Genomic DNA, 20,559 nt, shown 5'->3' on the forward strand with positions numbered 1-20,559 from the left:
GTGTGGCATGTCTTACTAGATGTCTAACAAAATTGCCCTTTCTCACTCATGAAAGCACCTAGGTTTTTTGTTCAGATTGGGAATGTGCACTATTGAAACACCTCCATATTCCTGGCCTTTTTGACACCAGAGGAGGCTACATCCCCCAGTCCTGGCCAGTATGAGATGTCACTGGGTGTGAACCTGGGAGAGATTTTGCAAAGGAATGGTTCCATTTATCCAGATCCTTCTCTTCCTTTTCTACAAGCAGACACCATGTCCAGTGATAAAGGAGCCATCCTGTGGCCACGGAGGTGAAAGCCACAGGCTAAAAAGAGTGCGACTAGAAGTCACAATCACCCTTGTCCCTCACTTGGTATCATTGTGTGGCTGTACCAGACCTGGACTCTATTTCTGGACATCTTGTTATATGAAAACAATACATGTACATGACTTACTAGTACATGATATTGTCTTTTTTTTGAAAGAAGTAAGGGGGAGGGCATAGATGGTTTATTAGTGCTGAATGTGATCTATAACTAATGCACTTAGTATATGGTATTTACAACTGCTTCACGGATGGTTGAAATCAATGTATTGTATTCTATATACATCCACTAGGGGGAGCATATTGTTTGTGTTCTCACATGGCCAAAAGGAAGCAAGTGACCTCTCTGGGGTCTCTTTATAAAGGCACTGATCCCATTTGTGAGGGTTCCACCCCTAAGACCTAATAAGCTCCCAAAGCCCCCACCTCCTAATACCATTACCTTGGAAGTTAGGTTTCAGCATCTGAATTTTGGAAAACACAGACATTCAGTCTTTAGTTACTGATCTATGATTTACTGAGAAAGCTACACTAAAGTCCCATCATAAATATGGATTGCTGAGAAAATCTTGTAATTCCATACATTTTAAATTTCATACATTTTGAAGCAATGGAATTAAATGAAAATGATTTTTTCCCAGAGTTATTTGGTGGTTTTTTCTTAATTCCTTATAATAATTTTTTAAATTTATTATATTTTATTTTATTCTTCTGCTGTACAGCATGGGAATCAAGTTACTCTTACATGTATACATTTTTCCCCACCCTTTGTTCTGTTGCAATATGAGTATCTAGACATAGTTCTCAATGCTACTCAGCAGGATCTCCTTGTAAATCTATTCGAAGTTGTGTCTGATAAGCTCAAGCTCCCAATCCCTCCCACTACCTCCCTCTCCCATCAGGCAGCCACAAGTCTTTTCTCCAAGTCCATGATTTTCTTTTCTGAGGAGATGTTCATTTGTGCTGGATATTAGATTCCAGGTATAAGTGATATCATATGGTATTTGTCTTTGTCTTTCTGGCTCATTTCACTCAGGATGAGATTCTCTAGCTCCATCCATGTTGCTGCAAATGGCATTATGTCATTCTTTTTTATGGCTGAGTAGTATTCCATTGTGTATATATACCATTTCCTCCAATTCCAATCATCTGTTGATGGACATTTCTGTTGTTTCCATATCCTGGCTATTGTGAATAGTGCTGCAATGAACATGCGGGTGCATGTGTCTCTTTTAAGTAGAGCTTTGTCCAGATAGATGCCCAAGAGTGGGATTGTGGGGTCATATGGAAGTTCTATGTATAGATTTCTAAGGTATCTCCAAACTGTTCTCCATAGTGGCTATACCAGTTTACATTCCCACCAACAGTGCAGGAGGCTTCCCTTTTCTCCACAGCCCCTCCAGCACTTGTTATGTGTGGACTTACGAATGATGGCCATTCTGACTGGTGTGAGGTGGTATCTCATGGTAGTTTTGATTTACGTTTCTCTTATAACCAGCGATGTTGAGCATTGTTTCATGTGTTTGCTGGCCATTTGTATATCTTCCTTGGAGAACAGTCTATTCAGGTCTTTTGCCCATTTTTCCATTGATTGAATGGCTTTTTTGCTGTTGGGTTGTATAAATTGCTTATGTATTCTACAGATTAAGCCCTTGTCCATTGCATCATTTGACACTATTTTCTCCCATTCTGTAAGGTGTCTTTTTGTTGTCTTTTGGGTTTCCTTTTCTATGCAAAAGCTTTTCAGTTTGATGAGGTCCCATGGGTTTATTTTTGCTCGAATTTCTATTGCTTTGGGAGACTGACCTGAGAAAATATTCATGATGTTGATGTCAGGGAGTGTTCTGCCTATGTTTTCTTCTAGGAGTTTGATGGTGTCCTGTCGTATATTGAAGTCTTTCAGCCATTTGGAGTTTATTTTTGTGCATGGTGTGAGGGTGTGTTCTAGTTTGATTGCTTTGCATGTTGCTGTCCAGGTTTCCCAGCAATGCTTGCTGAATAGACTTTCTTTCTCCCATTTTATGTTCTTGCCTCCCTTGTCAAAGATGAACTGACCATAGGTGTCAGGGTTTATGTCCGGGTTCTCTATTCTGTTCCATTGGTCTGTCTGTCTGTTTTGATAACAGTACCACACTGTTTTGATGACTGTGGCTTTGTAGTATTTCTTGAAGTCTGGGAGAGTTATGCCTCCTGCTTGGTTTTTGTTTCTCAGGATTGCTTTGGCGATTCTGGGTCTTTTGTGGTTCCATAGAAATATTTGGATTGTTTGTTCTAGTTCTGTGAAAAATGTCATGGGTAATTTGATAGGGATTGTATTGAATCTGTAGATTGCTTTGGGTAGTAGGGCCATTTTCACAATATTAATTTTTCCAATCCAGGAACATGGAATATCTTCTTTAATTTCATTGCTTAAAGTTTTATAGTTCTCAGCATATAAGTCCTTTACCTCCTTGGTCAGGTGTATTCCAAGGTATTTGATTTTGTGAGGTGCAATTTTAAAAGGTACTGTATTTTTGTATTCCTTTTCTAATATATCATTTTTAGAATACAGAAATGCGACTGACTTCTGAAAGTTAATCTTATGTCCTTCTACTTTGCTGAATTTATAAATCAGTTCAAGCAGTTTTTGGGTTGAATCCTTAGGGTTTTCTATGTATAGTATCATGTCATCTGCATACAGTGACAGTTTTACCTCTTCTCTTCCTATATGGATGCATTTTATTGCTTTTATTTGTCTAACTGCTGTGGCTAGGACTTCCAAAACTATGTTGAAGAGCAGTGGTGAGAGTGTGCATCCCTGTCTTGTTCCAGATTTGAGTGAGAAGGCTGTCACTTTTTCTCCATTGAGTATTATATTTGCTGTGGGTTTGTCATAAATAGCTTTGATTATGTTCAGGGGTATTTCCTCTATCCCCACTTTGGCAAGGGTCTTGATCATGAATGGATGTTGGACGTTGTCACATGCTTTTTCTGCGTCTATTGAGATGATCATATGATTTTTGACTTTTCCTTTGTTAATGTGGTGTATGATGTTGATTGATTTGCGTTTGTTGAACCAACCTTGGGAGCCTGGGATGAACCCAATCTGGTCATGGTGTATGATTTTTTTGATATGTTGTTGGATTCGGTTGGCTAAGATTTTGTTGAGAATTTTTGCATCTGTATTGGTCATAGACATTGGCCGATAGTTTTCTTTTTTGGTGTTATTTTTGTCTGGTTTTGGAATGAGGGCGATGGTGGCATCATAGAATGTCCTTGGGAGTATTCCTTCTTCTTCAACCTTTGGAAAAGTTTAAGGAGGATGGGCACCAGATCCTCTTTATATGTTTGATAGAATTTGTCTGTGAAGCCATCTCGTCCTGGGCTTTTATTTGTAGGGAGTGTTTTTATGACCTCTTCAATTTCATTTCTAGTGATGGGTCTGTTCAGTTGGTCTGTTTCTTCTTGATTCAGTTTTGGCAGGCTGTAAGATTCTAAGAAAAATGTCCATTTCATCCAGATTGTCAAATTTGTTGGCATATGGTTGTTCATAATATTCTCTTATGGTTTTTTGTATTTCTGCAGTATCCACTGTGATTTCTCCTTTTTCATTTATAATTTTGTTTATTTGAGTTCTTTCTTTCCTCTTTTTAGTAAGCCTGATCAGGGGTTTGTCAATTTTGTTTACCTTTTCAAAGAACCAGCTCTTGGTTTTATTAATTTTCTCTATTGTTTTTTGAGTCTCTATTTTATTGATTTCTTCTTTGGTCTTTATAATTTCCTTTCTTCTGCTGACTTTAGGTCTTTTTTACTCTTCTTTTTCTAATTCATTTAGGTGGATGGTTAAGCTCTCAATTTGGGATCTTCCTTCTTTTTTGAGAAAGGCCTGTATCACTATAAATTTCCCTCTGAGCACTGCTTTCGCAAAATCCCATAGATTTTGAGAGGTTGTGTCTTCATTATCATTTGTTTAAAGGAAAATTTTTTTGACATTTTATATTTCCAGCAAAATTTTCCTTGTATTCATACAGTGACCAACATCTTTCTCCCTAGCAATGAATGTTCAGCCATTCCTCATCATAATAGCAAATGATTACTTAGAGCTTACCATTATTAAGTAGTAGCTATTACCCTAACTTTGCATTTTTTAAGTTATTTAGTCCTCATCATAACACTTTGATGGAAGTACTTTTTTTATCCCCAATTCACAGGTGAGGAAACTGAGGCCCAGCAAGTTGAGGTTAGGTAACTGAGGTCATGGAGGTATTAAGTGACAAAGTCAGGCTCTAAGGTCCATGCTCTCTACAGAGCTTCACCCCAAAAGGGGCAGTTCTCCATCTTTACCTGTACTCCCAGTGTTCTATTTTTACGTTTTTAAATTCTTTGAGGTATAGCTTATGTCAAAGTTCATAAGTCTTAGCATACACCCTAATGAATTTTATGTATGTCTGTACCACCCATATCAAGATATAAAATATTTTTATCTCCCCAGAAGTTTCCTCCAGGCCCTGTCCCAGTCAATAAGCCCATTCTCAGAGGTAACCATATTCTGACATTTTTCACCATAGTTTTGTTTTTCCTGTTCAGAGAAATAGAGCTGCACAGTATGCCTCTTGTGTTTGGTGCCTTCACTTAATACAGTGTCCAGGAAATTTATCTTTGTCACATTATCAGTAGTTTATTCTCTTTCAAAATTGCTACATAATATTCCATAGCAATTGTCTGAATATACCACAATTAAAAAAATCCTTTCTGGGGATTTCCCGTCGTGGCACAGTGGTTAACGAATCCAACTAGGAACCATGAGGTTGCGGGTTCGGTCCCTGCCCTTGCTCAGTGGGTTAACAATCCGGCGTTGGTGTAGGTTGCAGACATGGCTCAGATCCTGCATTGCTGTGGCTCTGGTGTAGGCCAGAGGCTACAGCTCTGATTAGACACCTAGCCTGGGAACCTCCATATGCCAAGGGAGAGGCCCAAGAAATAGCAAAGAGACAAAAAAAAAAAAATCCTTTCTGTTTATGGACATTTGGGTTATTTCCAGGTTTTACTGTTATAAATAAAGCTGCTCTGAATGTTCTTGTGCAAATATTATTGTAAACAAATGTTCTCATTTCTCTTGGGTATAAAACCTAGAAGTAGAACTGTCAGGTCATTGAGTAGGCATATCTTTATCTTGATGATATTGCCAAACAGTTTTCCAAACTGGTTGAAACAATTTTTACTTCCATCATCAATGAAGGAATTTCATTTGTATCATATCTTTGACAACACATGCCACTGTAAAGTTAATTTTAGCTGTATTAATGGGTAAGTGGTTTCTTGTGTTTTAACTTGCTTTTTTAGGAAGCGAATAATGATGTCATAGATTGCTGCCACAATAATTTTGTCTATCCCTGTATATACATTTCTTTTCAATATGACTTTGATGTTCTTCCAGTCAAGAGGTGGAGTTTATTTCCAACCCCCTGAAGATGAGCTTGGTCACATGACACTCTTTGGCCAATGGAATGTTATCAAACATGATAGAAAAAGAGGCTTGAAAAATACAATGATGTTTGCCCTCTTTTAGTTGTGATTAGGCTCCTGAGAGCAGGGAAGAAGCCTGTACCAGCTTCCTCTAGAGTGAGAGACAGTATGGAGAGAGAGGCTTTTGCTGATAGTCCAATTCTTAGACACAAGTGAGGCCCTCTTAGACCATCTGACCCCAGATAGACCACCAAGTGACTGATGCTGCCTGAATGACCTTGGGCATTAGAACTGTCCATCTGAGTTCAGCTCAGGTTGCTAATTCACAGGATTATGAGCACATATGGTGGTTAGGTAGCAATAGACAACTGACATAAAAGTTAGTATCAGAAATAGGATGCTACTGTAACAAAAATTTTAAATGTGGCACTTGACTTTAGAGCTTTGCAATAAGAAAGCAGCTGAAAAGGGGTGAATAAACTTAAGGACTGGAAATGTGAGAAAACTGCCACTAGAAGTTAGAAAAAAGATATGTGGTTATGGGTTAGGGAAACCTCTGGCAAAAATGTCTGTGGTAGCTTAGAAGACAGAACGTGTACTTAGTGATGTCATGGATCTGACTGAGGAAAGAGACTTTCTCTTGTCTCTAGTCCTACTCAAAGTATTTCTCATGAGCATCTGGTGGTCCAAGAAGAGCCTGAAACTAGGTGAGAACTCCCCTTGTGTCCAAGCCTCCAAGATTCCCTATTTTACTGGCCCACATTTGGTCTTTAGCAAGTGGTTAAAAACTTTAATAGAAATCTTACTCTCTTGTCTTCATCCTGTGCTCTGGATGAGCCAGTGATCTTGTCCATCTCTCTTGCCCTAGATTTCTGGCAAGTTGGTTGCCTGTGACCCAAGTTCTCTGATGTGTTCAAGATAATTATGTTTTTGTCAATTATTCATACTTTTCTAGTACCTATAATGGCTTCCACTGAAGATGGAAGCCAGAAATGGGGTTCTTTTTTCTTAAATCACACCACTTTTGGGAATTGTTTATTGCACTTTATCTTCCTCTTTCCTATATTCCTATAAGTTCTCTGAGATCGGAGACCACGTGAAGCCTGTTCAGTGTGACTTCCTTTAAACCTAGCACTGTGCTGAACAGAAAATGAGTTTTCAACATGCTTATTAAGTCTATATGAATTCATACTGGAGCAAATGCTTCTCCTCAGTTGTTCCTACTCTGAAGAGAGCACAATACCTGGAATTAATGTAGAATTTAAGAAGACAGTTCCTAAGCATCTGGGTTAGCTTGAGGCTATACTTCTAGATTCTGGACAGGACAAAAAGATTATGTATAAGAAGATCACAGACTACCTTAAAAGACCAATCCCCTGTCAAAACTTTGAAGATCCCCTGTCAAAAGGTGGTGCTTCTGGAATATGAACTAGAGAGTAGGTGAACATACTGGAAGTGTAGAGTAAACAGGATTTTAGGCAATGTTTGAGGTCCCTTTTTGCCATTTTTTAAAAATGAAAGTGCAAAATTTTGCTGATCAGAAAGATCCATTGGTTGATTCATGTCATCAGACTAAATTAAGCCATCTAAAAGCCATCTTCATTAGATAAAGCATGAGATCTTGGTCTGGTTTTCTGAAGCGGATGGCAGAGGGGAGATAAGGTGAGAGGACTGCAAGCAGAAAATGTGTTCATCATAGGAATTTTATATCAGTTCTATGCAGTGCCAACCTTGGGGTCCAGCCTTGGATTTGGAGTTCTGTATTTCCTACTGTCCTTCACTAGAAGAAGGGGGGTTGTAGGGTCAGTCTTCCCAAGGCTTTTTCTCCATGTAGCTCAGAGTCTGTTAGTCACCTGACCACTTCAAATTTACATTTTTTGGTCTCTTTGCACTTTGACTCCTACTGCTCCCAAAACATCAGATGCTGGGACTAAAGGATGGCCATCAAGCATGGTCAGACCCCAAGAATCCCAATCCATGTCTACCCAAGATCTATTCTCTGGACTCCTAAATTCTGTCATTAACAAATTCCAATGCAAGAATTGCAGCATCTGTGGACTTCGGTTCTGGGTTCAGACATTGGGATTTCTGGCTTGGGGTCTCCAGCGGTATATGGTTTCCGGTTTGGAGACTCCAGCAATTTCACCTCTTCTCATAATTGGACAAGTCCAGGCTGTGTTTCTCCTGCATCTGCTGTTTGACAACAATAATCAGTGAATGGGGGATATGGGTAATGCTCTCATGACCACCCCAAAGTTGGCAGCTTAAGGGAGAAGCCATTCTTTGGCATTTGGATGCTGCTTGTTTCATTTCTGTGTAGGGATAGACTTGATCAGGGAGTTTCTGGAGTGCAGAGGTAGATACAGACTAGAATCTTGTTTGCCAGACCAGAGCAGTCTGGGGCTTGCGCTGACCTCCAATTTACCCCTCCCAGACACGCACATTTCCCACAGGTTCTAGAAGGCAAAACGTCCTTCCCCTAAGATTATTTCATGGATGTCTACTGCTCTGAGGTTAATGTTCAAATTCCCTAACCTTTCTCTGAAGTATCATGTTCTTGTGGTGCCAGTTACTTATTTAGAAGAAAGCCCATCTCTGAGCTGCTATATCCTGTATCCTTCAGCACACAGTGCCTATTGCCTATCCATCCCTCTGGTTTAATCTTACAAATAATGCCATAAAGCTCGTATTTGATGACATCTTCCATGTGTTGCCAAGGTACTGAGCTAGATTCTCTACTCACGTTATTATTAACTCTAATCAAGTTATTATTTTTCTTTGCATCAACTGTAGTTATGCTAATTAAACAAGAGAGCAATTTAGTAGAAAGAGTAATTTAGTAGAAAGGATTTGTCAGCAAAAATCTCAGAATATGATTCCTTGCCCTGCCAGTCACTAGTCACACGTTTCTTCATTGAAGAAAGTAAATTAAATGTTCAAAAGTAAATTAATGCTCATTTTAAAGAGTTGTGGGAATCCTTTAGTGAGCACTTCAGGAAACTGCCTTTTGTGTGTGTGTGTGGCATAATCACACCTTTGTTCCCTTCTTATTAGGAAAATTGTACCACCATCATGTAGGCTCGCTCTACTGTTACTGGCAATGCCAGGCATAAAAAGCAGAAGGGTGGGTCTTATAATAAAACCCTAGGAAGAAAGCATCCATGCTAAATATTTCCTGTCAGTTTATCTCGGGAGCCCACACATTCAAATTCTCATGTGGTTTATCTGAATAGGAAATATATTTTACCTAAAATCAAAAGCAAAAACTTCCACAGCTGAACTTTACTGCCTCTTCAACATGAGGAGCAGCTATTTACCATTTATCCCAGGAAAGTAGAATTGTAACCAGGTATATTGTCTCTTTCCAACTATTTGAGAATGTTTACGAACAGGAAAAAATAACCAATCGTGAGAGAAGTCAGAATAGTGCCTACTATGGGAAATTATCAGCTGGGAAGCTGTAGAGGGAGCTTTCTCGGGGACTTTTCTGTCTTGATTGCTAGGTTACATGGATTTACACACATGTACAAATTCATTGAACTGGGAGATGGTGCCAGCACATTTGTGAGGGAGGATTTCTGCTCACTCTGCTGAATCAATGCTAATCTCTTCCAGAAACACGCTCAAGGACAGACAAAGAAATAATATTTTATCAGTTTTCGAGGCATTCCTTTGCCCAGTTGACACATAAAATTATGCAAGTAAAAGAAAATAAGTTAAACGTATATGGATAAAACTAATTAACCAATGGAAGGATGTGGGAAAGGGTAAATTTTTGTTGTTTAAGCCCCTGACCTGTACACTTTGTGATGGAAACAATAGTAGACAAAGACACTATCTTTGACCTGTCCATCCATGATGTATGTATACCATGCTTCTTCAACTCCAATCACGAGGGTTTTATTCTAGTCATCTTTCTTTAAAATTTTTTTTTATTTTTTGTTATTGTTGTTATTATTATTATTATTATTGTCTTCTTGCCTTTTCTAGGGCCTCTCCCACAGCATATGGAGGTTCCCAGGCTATGGTCTAATCGGAGCTGTAGCCTCTGGCCTATACCACAGCCACAGCAACGTGGGCTCCGAGCCGCATTTGCAACCTACACCACAGCTCATGGCAACACCGGATCCTTAACCCACTGAGCAAGGCCAGGGATTGAACCCACAACCTCGTGGTTCCTGGTCAGATTTGTTAACCACTGAGCCATGATGGGAACTCCTGTTATTATTATTTTTAATAGTTATTTCCCCAATACAATTTTTTTCTACAGTATAGCATGGTTAACCAGTTATACATACATGTACACATTCTATTTCTGCACATTATCATCATCCATCATAAGTGACTAGACATAGTTCCCAGTGCTACACAGCAGGATCTCATTGCTTATCCATTCCAAAAGCAATAGTTTGCATCTATTAACCCCAAGCTCCCCAACTAGCCCACTCCCTCCCACACCCCCTTGACAACCATAAGTCTATTCTCCAATTCTGTGATTTTCTTTTCTGTGGAAATGTTCCTTTGTGCCTCATATTAGATTCCAGATATAAGTAATATCATATTGTATTTGTCTTTCTCTTTCTGACTTACTTCACTCAGGATAATAGTCTCTAATTCCATCCATGTTGCTGCAAATGGCATTATTTTTTTCCTTCTTTATGGCTGAGTAGCATTCCATTGTGTATATATACTACATTGTCATAATCCAATCATCTGTCAATGGACATTTGGGTTGATTCCATGTCTTGGCTATTGTGAATAGTGCTGCAATGAACATGCAGGTGCATGTGTCTTTCTCAAGGAAAGATTTTTACAGATATATGCTCAAGAGTGGGATTGCTGGGTCATATGGTAGTTCTATGTATAGTTTTCTAAGGTACCTCCATACTGTTCTCCAGAGTGGTTGTACCAGCCTACTTTGCCACCAACAGTGCAGAAGGGTTCCCTTTTTTCCACACCCCCACCAACATTTGTTATTTGTGGACTTAATGATGGACATTCTGACTGGTGTCAAGTGATATCTCATGGTAGTTTTGATTGCATTTCTCTTATAATCAGTGATGTTGAGCATTTTTTCATGTGTTTGTTGGCCATCTGTACATCTTCCTTGGAAAAATGTCTCTTCAGACCTTTTGCCTGTTTTTCCATTGGGTTGTTGGCTTTTTTGCTGTTGAGTTGTGTAAATTGTTTGTGTATTTTAGAGATTAAGCCCTTGTCAATTGCATCATTGAAACTATTTTCCCCCATTCTGTAAATTGTCTGTTTGCTTTCTTTTTTGTTTCCCTTGCTATGCAAAATCTTGTCAGTTTAACTAGGTCCCACTGGTTTATTTTTGCTTTTATTTCTCATGTTTTGGGAGACTGGCACTGAGAAAACTTTTGTAAGGTTGATGTCAGAGAATGTTTTGCCTGCATTCTCTTATAGGAATTTAATGGTGTCTTGTCTTATATTAAGTCTTTCAGCCATTTTGAGTTTGTTTTTGTGCATGATGTGAGGGTGTGTTCTAGTTTCATTGATTTGCATGCAGCTATCCAGGTTTCCCAGCGAGAGCTGCTGAAAAGACTTGTCTTTTTCCCATTTTATATTCTTCCCTCCTTTGTCAAACACTAATCGACCATAGGTGCCTGGGTTTATTTCTGGGTTCTCTATTCTGTTCCATTGGTCTGTCTGTCTGTTTTGCTACTAGTACCAAAGTGTCTTGATGACTGTGGCTTTGTAATATTGCCTGAAGTCTGGGAGAGTTATGCCTCCTGCTTGGTTTTTTTCCTCAGAATTACTATGGCAATTCTGGGACTTCTATGGTTCCATATAAATTTTGGGATTGTTTGTTCTAGTTCTGTGAAAAATGTAATGGGTACTTTGATAGGGATTGCACTGAATCTGTAGATTGCTTTGGGTAGTATATCCATTTTTACCATATTAATTTTTTCTGACGCAGGAGCATGGAATACCTTGCATTCTTTACATCTTCTTTGATTTATTTGATTAATATTTTATAGTTATCAGCATATAAGTCCTTTAACTCATTGGTCAGTTGTATTCCCAGTTATTTGATTTTTTGGGGTGCAGTTTTAAAAGGTATTGTATTTCTGTATTCCTTTTCTAAAGTTTCATTGTTAGTATACAGAAATGTGACTAACTTCTGAATGTTAATCTTCTATCTTGCTACTTTGCTGAATTTGCTAATGAGTTCAAGTAGTTTTTGGGTTGAGTCCTTAGGGTTTTCTATATATAGTATCATGTCATCTGCATACAGTGACAGTTTTACCTCTTCTCTTCCTATATGGTTGCCTTTTATTTCTTTTGTTTGTCTGATTGCTGTGGCTAGGACTTCCAAAACTATGTTGAATAACAGTGGTGAAAGTGGGCATCCCTGTCTTGTTCCAGATTTTAGTGAGAAGGCTTTCAGTTTTTCCCCATTATTATATTTGCTGTGGGTTTGTCATAAATGGCTTTGATTATGTTAAGGAATGTTCCCTCATTTGGTGAGAGTTTTTATCATGAATGGATGTTGGACTTTGTCAAATGCTTTCTCTGCATCTATAGAGATGATCATGTGGTTTTTGACTTTTCTTTTGTTAATGTGGTGTATGACGTTGATTGATTCGTGTATGTTGAACCATCCTTGTGCATCTGGGATGAATCCCTCCTGATCGTGGCATATGATGTTTTTTTATATATTTTTGTATTCAGTTGGCTAAAATTTTGTTGAGAATTTTTGCATCATATTCATCAAATATATTGGCTGATAGTTTTCTTTTTTGATGGTATCTTTGTCTGGTTTTGGAATTAGGGTGATGTGGTATCATAGAATGTCTTTGGAAGTGTTACTTCTTTAACTTTTTGTAAATGTTTAAGGAGGATGGGTATAAGCTCCTCTTTGAATGTTTGGTAGAATTCACCTGTAAAGCCATCTGGTCCTGGACTTTTATTTGTAGGGAGTGTTCTTATGACATCTTCAATTTCATTTCTAGTGATTGGTCTTTTCAGTTGATCTATTTCTGCTTGATTTAGTTTTGGCAGGCTCTAAGACTCTAGAAAGTTGTCCATTTCTTCTAGTTTGTCAAATTTTTTGGCATACAATTGTTCATAGTGTTCTCTCATGGTTTTTTATATTTCTGTAGTATCTGTTGTGACTTCTCCTTTTTCATTTCTGATTTTGTTTATTTAGGTTTTTTCTCTCCTCTTCTTGGTGACTCTAGCTAGAGGCTTGTCAATTTTGTTTACCTTTTCAAAGAAACAGCTCTTGGTTTTATTGATTTTTTTCTATTGTTTTTTGAATTTCTATTTTATTGATTTCCTCTTTGATCTTTATGATTTCCTTTGTTATGCTGACTTTATGCTAACTTTAGATTTTGTTTGTTCCTCTTTTTTTAATTCATTCAGGGGGTGGATTAAGTTGTCAATTTGATATTTTTCTTCTTTTTTGAGGAAGGCCTGTATTGCTATGTACTTCCCTCTGAGCACTGCTTTGGTGGCATCCTATAGATTTTTGAGAGGCTGTGTCTTCATTATCATTTGTCTCAAGGTATTTTTTAATTTCCTTCTTGATTTCCTCATTGACCCACTGGTTTTTTAGGAACATGTTGTTTAGTCTCCATGTAGTAAGTTTTTTCTCATTTCTTTTCCTGTGGTTGATTTCTAGTTTCATGCCATTGTGGTCAGAGAAGAGACTTGAAAGGATTTCTATATTCTTAAATTTGTCAAGGTTAGCTTTGTGCCCCAGTATGTGATCAATTCTTGAGAATGTTCCATGTGCACTTGAGAAGAATGTGTATTCTGATTTTTTTGGATGTAACGTCCTGAAAATGTCAATTAAGTCTAATTTTCCTATTGTTTTCTTTAGGATATCTGTTGCTATTTTCTTTCTAGAGTATCTGTCCATTGTTGTGAGTGGGGTGTTAAAGTCTCCTACTATGATTGTAATCCCATCAGTTTCTCCTTTTATGTCTGTTAGTATTTGTTGTAGGTATCTGGGTGCTCCTATATTTGGGGCATATATATTGACAATTGTAATATCCTCTTCTTGAATGGATCCTTTAATCATTAAATAGTGTCCTTGATTGTCTTTCTTTATGGCCTTTGTTTTAAAGTCTATTTTGTCTGATATGAGTATTGCAATTCCTGCATTACTGTCTTGACCATTAGCATGAAGTGTCTTTTCTCGTTCCTTCACTTTCAATCTATATGTGTCCTTTGTCCGAAGGTGAGTTTCTTGTACGCAGCAGATTAAAGGTTTTTGCTTTTTTATCCATTCTGCCACTCTGTGTCTTTTGATTGGAGCATTCAGTCCAATGACATTTAAAGTGATTATTGATAGATATGTATTTATTTCCATTTTAAACCTTATTTTCCAGTTGATTCTATGTTTCTCTCTTCTTCTTTTCTTTTTTTGGTTGGATGGTTTCCATTTATTTTATGCTTGAGTACTTTTCAGTTTTTGTGAATGTAATGTTTAGTTTTGATTTGTGGTTGCCCTGTTTTATAAGCATGTTAAGCCCTTCCTATATTCTACTTTTGTCTGATAGCCATATAGGCTCAGACACATCAATAAAATTTTAAAAATCTATATTTTATTACTTTCCTTGCCCATATTGTATAATATTGATGTCTTTTTTTTATCATTTTCATGTCTATATCTGTACACTGACTTATTTAAGTGATTGCTTTCCAATCGTGGTTTCCTCCATCCTAATTCTTCTTTTTCTCTTTTTTCTCTGTCTTTTTTTTTAATTTAGAAAAGCCCTTTCAGTACTTCTTTTAGAATGGGTTTGTATTACTGTACTCTTTTAGCTTTTGTTTGTTGGAGAAATTCTTTATTTCCCCTTCTAATTTAAATGATATTCTTGCTGGATAGAGTATTCTAGGTTGCACATTTTTTCCTTTCAGCACTTTAAATATATCTTGCCACTCCTTTCTGGCCTGTAGTTTTTCTGTAGAGAAATCAGCTGATAGCCTTATGGGGGTTTCCTTATAATTAATGCTTTGCTTTTCTCTTACTGCCTTTTAGAATCCTCTCTTTATCTTTAAATTTGTCATTTTCATTATAATATGTCTTGGTGTGGGCCTCTTTGGGTTCAGCTTGTCTGGAACCCTCTGTGCTTCCTGTATCTTGATATCTGTATCCTTTAGATTTGGAAAGTTTTCGGACATAATTTCTTCAAATATATTTTCAATCCCCTTATCTTTTTATTTTCCTTCTGGAATTCCTACTATGCTAGTTTGGCCTGCTTTATATTATCCCCAAAGTCTCTTATATTGCTTTCATGTTTTTTTCATTTAGTTTTGTCTGCTGTCCTGATTGGGTGATTTCCATTATTTTATCTTCCATATCACTAGTTCGTTCCTCTGCATTATTCATTCTGTTCTTTATTGCCTTATGCTCAGTTTGTATCTCTTCAAATGAATTTTCTTGTTTTTCTTGGCTCTTCCTTATATTTTCTAGTTCTTTCTGAGGGAGTCTGCATTATGTTAATATCCTCTCTTAATTCCTTCAGTATTTTCAATACCTCCCTTTTGAACTCAGTGTCTGTCAGACTGCAGAGGTCTGTTTTGTTGTTGACTGCTTTAGGTGAATTCTCCTGTTCCTTTAACTGGGAATGGTTTCTGTACTTCTTCATCTTGCTTGCATTTTTCTTCTTCTGTGAGTTTGGGAAGCCAAACTGTATAGTCTTGTAAGGCTACTTCTATGCAATAATATCCCTTTGTATTTTGGGGGGGTTTACTATTTATTTTTGGTGTGGGAGTTTGAATATTTTCTGTCTCTTTCTTCAGTGTGAGCAGGCTGTTGTTTGCAGAATGCTCAGTGTGTTTTCAGGGAGAAGGAGGCAATAGGTAGGGCCAGCAGTCAGTGCCTGGTTGTTTGGCTCTCAATCGTAGCAAGGACCTACAGGAAGGTGGTGCTACTCCTAGTTGCAGGGCCCTGGGAAGTGGTAATAAGCTCTAGGCAGATCTTCAAGGTGACCAGAGCATTTGGCGGTAGCAACAGCAGGGTGAGTGAGTTCCCAGGGGAGTGAGAGCAACAACAGTTTGTCTTTGATTGCAATGCCCTCCTCTGAGGTGATTGGAACCACAGGTGGTGCCTGTTCAGGGACCCCTATTGGGAGCAGGCCATAACTGTCTCTAGAATCAGTGATACCTATGGTGGTTTGCCCTCACCACCTGTAGACCATGCATGAAGCAACCTGTCTCATTTAGCCGACATATGAGGTGTTGTAAAGGGTGCTCCTAGTTGCAGGATCCTGGGAAGTGTGATTAGGTGTGTGGGTACTGCCCAGAACATTTGGCAGTGGCAGCAGCAGGGCAGGTGTGTTCCTGGGGGTGCGAGAGCACCAACAGGTGGTGTTTGGTCACAATCCCTCCTCTGTGGTGCCCTTTAGGTGATTGGGGCTGCAAGTGATTTTTGTTCAGATATCTCCAATGGCAATGGGCTATGCCCACCTCTGGAATCAGGGATAACTGCAGCAGTTTGCCCCTGCTGCCTGCAGACCAAGCAAGAAGCACCATGTCCCACTTATCCCATGCATAAGGTGCTGTACCAGTTGCTCCTAATTGTAGGGTCTTGGGAAGGGACAGTGACCAAGTTGTCTGGGCATCACCCAGAGCATTTGGCAGTGGCAGCTGCATGGTGGGTATGTTCCCAGGAGTGTGAGAGCAACTGAGTATGGTGCTTGGTTGCGATGCCCTCTTGTTTTATTTTTTGCCAACCCCTGAGGTGACTGGCATCACTGGTGGAGCCCACCCACAGGCCCCCAGTAGTGGCAATCCATGCATCCCTCTGGCCTCTGAGATGACTGCCATAGTCTGTCCCTGCCACCTGTAGATCGTGCAAGAGGCATCACATCACACTTATCCCCCTGATGCCCTTAGCCCACACAATAGGTTCCTGGCCACCAGCAGCCTGCACAAGAAGTGCTTAATCTCCCCTAAATGAGCAAGACGCTTCTGGCTGCCCCATAGCCTCTGCAGAGCACTCTGCCCTCTCAGCCTGCAGGCATGCAAACACTTGCACAGGGAGTTCCCTATGGCAGTCTGCCCCTCCTCCGCTCTCCTCCCCAACAATGGCATCTTGCCTCTCCTGCAGGTCTGGACCTTCTCCCGGGTTCCCTCTGCCATGACATTCCCCTCCTTAACACGTGGCACACTGCTCCTTAGCCCCTCATGCCATCCCCAGTTCTCTCCCCAGAACTGACCTCCAGAGCCTGAATCTCAATGCCCAGCCCCTGCCCGAGCATCTTAGGCTGTGGTGTGTGGCTGGTGGCTCAGATGGTCTGTGCAGCTCTCACTCTGCTTTGCTGTTCTCATTCCAGTTGCTGTGTTTTTCTTGGCGACTTTGAGGTCCCTGCTGACTCAGCCAATCTTTTGTCAGTCAGGTGGCTTCCCAGGAGGTGGGTTTCTTTCATCCTTCATGGCTTCCTCTTGGGAATGCTAGTCCTGTTCTGATTCCTTTTCTCTCTCTTTTTTTCTTTTGTTCTACCCAGTTATGTCAAGTGCTTCTTGCCCTTTTTGGAGGTTTAAGTTCTGCCAGCATTCAGTTGATGTTCCATGCAAGTTGTTTTACATGCAGATGTGTTTTTTTGATGTGTTTGTTGGAGAAGGTGTGCACGACCTCTGACTCCACCATCTTGCTCCACCTCCCCTAGTCATCTTTTTGTTGTTGATTTCCAATGTGGCTTTGGGGCCAAAGAATGTGATCTGCAGTTTACCACACATTTAAATTAGTTGAGGCTCATTTTTTAGCCCAGCACGTGTGCGATGTAGGTAAATATTATATGTGTGCTTGAAAAGAAGGTGAATATATAGTCATGGCTCTGTGGTTCTTCAATAACTGTTGAATCAGGCAGGGGAGGACAAGAGAGGCAAATGATGGTGGAGTTCTCCCTTGCTCCAGTCAGGTAAAAATAAATAGCCTTTTCTTGTCTCAAAACAAACAAACAAAACAAACAAAAACATTCAGTAAGCTGGGAATTTATGTCTGCAAACATCATGTACCACATTGAATGAATTTTATACCCTTCAAAGATGATATGGGAACTGTTTATCCAGTTTGAGGGTCATTTCCTTTTTTTTTCTTCTTTCTTTTTTCCTTATCTGTTTTTATACTATCTGGAGAAATGAAATAATAAAGGTAAAATTAAGATTTGTTTTTTTGTTTTTCTTGTTTCTTTACATTTTAATTTAACTTAAAATTGAAGTATAGTTAATTTACAAAGTTGTGTCAGTTTCTGGTGTATATAGCAAAGTGATCCAGTTATACAAATATATTTATGTATTCTTTTCAGATTATTTTCCATTATGGTTATAACAAATTATTGAATATATTTCCCTGTGTTATAGAGTAAGATCTTGCTGTTCACCTATTTTTATATCATAGTGTCTATCTCTTAACCCCAGCTCCTAATTTGCCTGCCCTCCCCTTTGGTAACCATAAGTTAGTTTTCTGTGTCTGTGAGTCTGTTTCAGTTTTGTAAATAAGTTCTGGATAAAGAATATGATATATTGATACAGTAGAATATTACACAGCCATACAAAAGAATGAAATAATGCTATTTACAGCAACATGGGTGGACCTGGATGATCAAACTAAGTGAAGTAAGTCAAGACAAATATATAATATCACTTATATGTGGAACCTAAAAAATTACACAAATAAATCTATTTGCAAAATAAGATTTTTAGGATTTTTTTTTACTTTCTTAGAGATAAGAGGCTGACACTTTTGTCAGGGGAAAGACTTGGAGCTTAAATGGCATTTTTCATTTTTCTACCCATGGGATTATTGATTTAGATCAAATCCCATAGATCTATGACCCCACACTCCCCAAATGTGTTAAGAGAGATCCGATGTGGTTAATCTGTTTGCCTTTTGTGGATCATTGGATAATTTGAAGTGCAATAGTATGGAATGGAGGAAGACTTCCTTGAAATGTCAACTTCAGTGTGTTGTTTTTTTTCTCCCTGGTATGTGGTAAGTATATAGGTGCTCAATACATGCTTTAATATTTTCCCTAATTGTGGGGAAATATTGATCACTTATGTGGCCTCAGTTCTTACTAGTTTGTCACGGGAAATACAATTTCTGACTAGTGGCCATGTTTGATGGGCAACTTCTGCATATAAAATATTGGCCTACATTTGCAGCAACATGGATGGACCTAGAGATTATCATACTACATGAAGTAAGACAGATAGAGAAAGATAAATACTATATGATATTGCTTACATGTGAAATCTAAATAATTGATACAAGTGAACTGACAAAACAGAAATAGACTCACAGACATAGAAAACAAATTAATGGTTACCAAAGGGTAAAGATGAGGGGAGGGATAAATTAGGAGTTAGGGATTAATAGATACAAACTATTATATATAAAACAGGTAAACAACAAGATAATACTGTATAGCACAGGGGCCTATATTCAATATCTTGTAACAAACCACAGTGGAAAGGAATCTGAAAAAGAATGAATAAATAAATTAATTAAATATTGGCTTAAATGTTATGGAGATTGTAAAGGAAGTAGAGAGCAAAACTAGTGACTTCACAGTGTTGAAAGGGTAGATACTTGCATAGAATACACCCAAGAATTCATGATGTAAATCACTATGTAAAATCGCATATATGATACCAGAACTCATTTATTTCCTACTCTAGGTATCATATTTTAGGAAAGAGCATAATGTGAAAAGGGAAAATAAATTACTTGAGGAATTTTGAATTTCAATCTTGACAAAATTGGAATAGATTATTGGATATAAATCCAGTCATACTTGGTTTCATTCATAATTAAAAAGCTGATCCCAAACCATAATAACTGTATTAGTGTATTAATACTACTAACACTTATTGTGCACCTACTATGTAATAGTTACTCTACTAAGTAGCTTATGAGTATTACTCATTTAATTCATACAACAGCCTGTGTGGCAAGTGCTGTTATTGTCCCCTTTTTTTTTTCTTTTTATGGCTGCACCTGCACCATATGGAAGTTCCTGGACCAGGCATTGAATTGCCAGATCCTTTAACCCACTGCATCAGGCTGGGGGTGAAATCTGCACCTCTGCAGTGACCCTAGCAGCTATAGTTGTGTTTTTAATCCACTGAACCATAGTGGGAACTGCTATTATCCCAATTTTATGGATAGAAAATTGAGGCAACGGAAAGCTCAGTAACTTGCTTAAGGACACACATATAGTAAGTGGTGATGGAACTGGGTTTAAACCCAAGCAGGCTGGTTTCAGATCCTGTATCTATATTAAGAAGTTTATCTTTGTATCCAAGTTAAACTTTGTGTCCAAGTTTCAGGTGGTATTAGTTCCCTGTGGCTGGTATAACAAATTATCACAGACTTGGTGGCTTTCAACAACAGACATTTATTCTCTCACAGTTCCCTTCTGGAAGTCTGGGATCAAAACGTTGCAGGACACACTCTCTCTGAAAGCTCTAGGAGAGAATCCTCCCTTGTCTAGTCCAGCTTCTGGTGGCTCCAGATGTCACTGGCTTGTGGCCCACATCACTCCAAATTCAGCCTCTCCCTTCACATGGCGTTATTCCCCTTTCCATGTCTCACTGTGTCCTCTACTTTTCTTACAAGGACACCAGTCAATGGATTTAAGGCCCACCTGGTTAATCTAGGATGATTTCTTCTAGAGATCCTTCAATAATTACACATGAAATGTCTCTTATTATTCTTTTTCTTTTTCAGCTTCATCCATGGCATATGGGCATATGGAAGCTTCTAGGCCAGGGATGGAATCCAAGCCACAGCTGTGACCTGTGCCACAGCTGCAGTAACACTGGATCCT

This window comes from Sus scrofa, chromosome 2 (assembly GCF_054392235.1).
Source record: "Sus scrofa isolate SSC_HxYL_T2T_F1_AM1 chromosome 2, Sscrofa_HxYL_maternal_Yorkshire_Landrace_v2.0, whole genome shotgun sequence".
NCBI classification, from domain to species: Eukaryota; Metazoa; Chordata; class Mammalia; order Artiodactyla; family Suidae; genus Sus; species Sus scrofa.